Source organism: Malurus melanocephalus, unplaced genomic scaffold, assembly GCF_030028575.1.
Source record: "Malurus melanocephalus ecotype Western Australia unplaced genomic scaffold, MMel_1.1 scaffold_1682, whole genome shotgun sequence".
NCBI classification, from domain to species: Eukaryota; Metazoa; Chordata; class Aves; order Passeriformes; family Maluridae; genus Malurus; species Malurus melanocephalus.
In genome coordinates, this window is record NW_026624914.1 from 6,636 (window position 1) to 10,147 (window position 3,512).

Below are 3,512 nucleotides of genomic sequence, written 5' to 3' on the forward strand. Positions count from 1 at the left end.
GCAGAATTTTATGGAATCATGCCACCAAATCCCAATATCCATCCTGTGCAGGATTTAATTGAATCATGGCACCAAATCCCAATATCCACTCCTAGGCAGGATTTCATGGAATCAAGGCACCAAATCCCTGTGCAGGATTTCATAGAATCATGGCACCAAATCCCAATATCCATTCCTAGGCAGGATTTTATGGAATCATGGCATCAAATCCTGATATCCACCCAAATCCCAATACCCACCCTAGGTAGGATTTCATAGAATCATGGCACCAAATCCCAATATCCACCCCTAGGCAGGATTTCATGGAATCATGGCACCAAATCCCTGTGCAGGATTTCATGGAATCATGGCACCAAATCCTGATATCCACCCCAGACAAGATTTCATGGAATCATGGCACCAAATCCCAATATCCACCCCAGGCAGGATTTCATGGAATCAGGGCACGAAATCCCGATATCCACCCCAGGCAGGATTTCATAGAATAATGGCACCAAATCCCGATATTCACGCTTCACAGAATTTCATGGAATCATGGCACCAAATCCCAATATCGATGCCTCACAGGATTTAATGAAATCATGGCACCAAATCCCGATATTGATGCCTCACAGGATTTCATGGAATCAGGGCACCGAATCCCTGTGCAGAATTTCATGGAATCATGGCACCAAATCCCTGTGCAGGATTCCATGGGATCATGGCAACAAATCCTATATCCACTCCTAGGCAGGATTTTATGGAATCAGAGCACCAAATCCCTACATCCACTCCAGGCAGGATTTCATGGAATCAGAGCACCAAATCCCTGTGCAGGATTCCATGGGATCATGGCACCAAATCCTATATCCACTCCCAGGCAGGATTTCACGGAATCATGGCACCAAATCCCTGTGCAGGATTTCATGGAATCATGGCACCAAATCCTGATATCCACCCAAATCCCGATATCCACTCCAGGCAGGATTTCATGGAATCATAGCACCAAATCCCGATATCCACCCAAATCCTGATATCCACCCCAGGCAGGATTTCATGGAATCAGGGCATCAAATCCCCGTGCAGGATTTCACGGAATCATGATACCAAATCCTATATCCACTCCTAGGCAGGATTTAATGGAATCATGGCACCAAATCCCAGTATCCATCCCTTTTTTCCCATCCCGTTCCCGTTGCAGCGCGATGCAGCCGCCCCAAGGCCGTGGCCAACGCTCGCATCGACATCACCGGCAACGGCGCCGAGCTGAATTCCCGCCTGCGCTACTCCTGCAACCCGGGATACAAACGGAAAGCCGGCACCTCCAGCCTCATCCAGTGCATCCTCTGGAACGGCTCCGAGCCCCGCTGGACCGACCCCACGCTCCAGTGCATCCGTAAGACCTCACTGGGAATTTGGGAGCGCAGACACCCCCATTTCCASAGGATGGAAAGAGACACGGGCACTCCACAATTTCTATTTCTTCCCAAAAAAAAGCAGCAGTGGGTGGGAAATTATAGAATTKAATCCATGGAATTCGGATCATGGATGGTGTCAATGGGTTGGAAAAACAAATTAAATTCAAAGTTTAGGGTCTGCCAACCATTGGAGCTCTCAGAGTTGGGGGAGGAAGTTAAAGAGGGAGAGGAATTTATTGCTGAGGATTGAACACCAGGAATGAGGAATTTCTAAACCCCAACAACACTTTTCATAAAGCAGAGGTGCCCAATCTGGGAAAACATTAARAGGCTGAAAATATGGATTAATTATTATGAGAGAAAATAATAATTAATAATCAATAGAGGATAAAATGCTAATTAATGACTTGAAGCCAATGAACAGTAATTTATTTTATTTTGCTAAAATGTAAAAAGAGTTAAAATTTCCTGACATCTGGGTTTTGTGGGATTTCTGCTGGACCTCAGTATTGGATACAATAACATTCCTCACCTTTCCAATAACTTAATTTTCTAACCCAAAAAAGAGAATTGATTTCCCAGCTGATGGTGTCTCCCTGTTGTGTTTTTCCAAAGGAGATCCGGCTCTTTCCCAGCAAAGTCCCAGCCCGGAGAGCACAACCCGGAGCGGTGAGGAAAGGGATTGGGATTGACTTTGGAGCTGCCACGGCAAAGCCACAACTCCCAGGGGGTGGGAACCACAAAATCCCCATGGATCAAACTCATCCAATCAAGAGAAATCCCAGTATTTTGTAGCTTTTGGATGGGGCGTGGGAATAACGGCGCTGCCTTTGGATTTGGGGAATTTAAAGATTTCCCGTTTTCCCGGCAGGAAGCACCGGTGCCAGCCCAAATTCCAGCCCGTCCCCAACTCCTGGACTGTCACCAGTGCCACCAGCACATGATGGGCTGTCCCCAGACCAATCCAGGCCACCGGAGCCACTCCCAACATCCGAAACATCCCTGGCAGGAGAGGGGACAACAATCGCCCCCACGGATTACGCTGCAGGTTGGGACATTTCCTGAGGGAATCCAGCTCTCCAACCAGCAAAGGCTCTTTCACTTTTCCAGTGGAATTTTTTCTTTCTCTCCAACCTCTTTTCCAGTGAGGCTCCTCTCAGCATCCCCCCCYTTCCTACCTTTGCAGCTCAAAATTTCCTTTTCTCTCTTCTTTTCCAGTTTTCATCCCGTCTGTGGCCTCTTCTGTCGGTAAGCTGGGAAAAAAATTAATTTTGGCAAGCAGGGGCTTATTTTCTTTATTTTTTAAGCCTCAAAATCCTTGTTGGGACTGTGGGAGTTTTATTCCATGGGAATGCCATTAAGGAGGGGGAAAAGGGTTCAGCACCCAAATTTCTTCCCCAAAATCAGAATTCCCAATTCCATCCCTTGTGATGGTGCCTGGAGTGGTTTTGGTGGAATTTTCCTTGGGTTGGAAGATGCTCCTCACTCTGTGTGTCCATCCCCCAGGATTCCTGGTGTTCCTGGCCGCTGGAATCGTGGCCTTCTGCTGCTGGAGGAAGAGGTGAGTGCGCCAAACCCCGGGGATGAGTTTTCCTCAGCTTCTCTGCTTTCCCAAAAATAAAAAAAAACATGGAATGGGRTTGATTCTCTTCTCCCCTCAAGGCGTACCAGGGAGGGCTACGCGATGACSGACACCGACATTCCCATGGCGGCTCGTCCCTCTGGGAACACAGAGGTGACACCTCCTGTCGTTGTCCCCACGGGCTGAGCACCCACGGTGGGGACACTCGGCGCACCCACCGTCCCCAGGGATGCCAGAGGATGGAGAGTCAGAACCTTCCCTGAGGGGTCCCGTCCTCCCCGGGACGCGGGGCTGCTCTTCCCGGCCCCAACGAGCAAATCCCACGGATGAGCCGGCTCCGGCGCAAAAAGGTGGGTGGAGATCACGAATTGGGAGCTGGGATTTGGGGAATTGGCTCTGGGTGGGCAGGGAGAGGGTTGGGATGCTGGGATGGGGTTTGGGATGAGGCTGCCCCCAGGTAATTCCCATTTCCTGTCAAGGAGCACGGCCATGGTTGGATTAGCTGGACACTGCCCCATCCCGAGAACGGCTTT

The 3,512-nt window shown here is 49.4% G+C and overlaps 1 long non-coding RNA gene across 1 annotated transcript; it reads left to right on the forward strand.

Moving 5' to 3' along the window:
- The first annotated feature begins 1,208 nt into the window (after nt 1-1,208).
- Nucleotides 1,209-3,121, forward strand: LOC130587245 (uncharacterized). The gene is made up of 6 exons (XR_008966764.1): nt 1,209-1,375; nt 2,013-2,066; nt 2,269-2,445; nt 2,616-2,645; nt 2,904-2,958; nt 3,060-3,121. It is a non-coding gene; the product is annotated as an uncharacterized LOC130587245 (long non-coding RNA).
- Nucleotides 3,122-3,512: the final 391 nt, after the last annotated feature.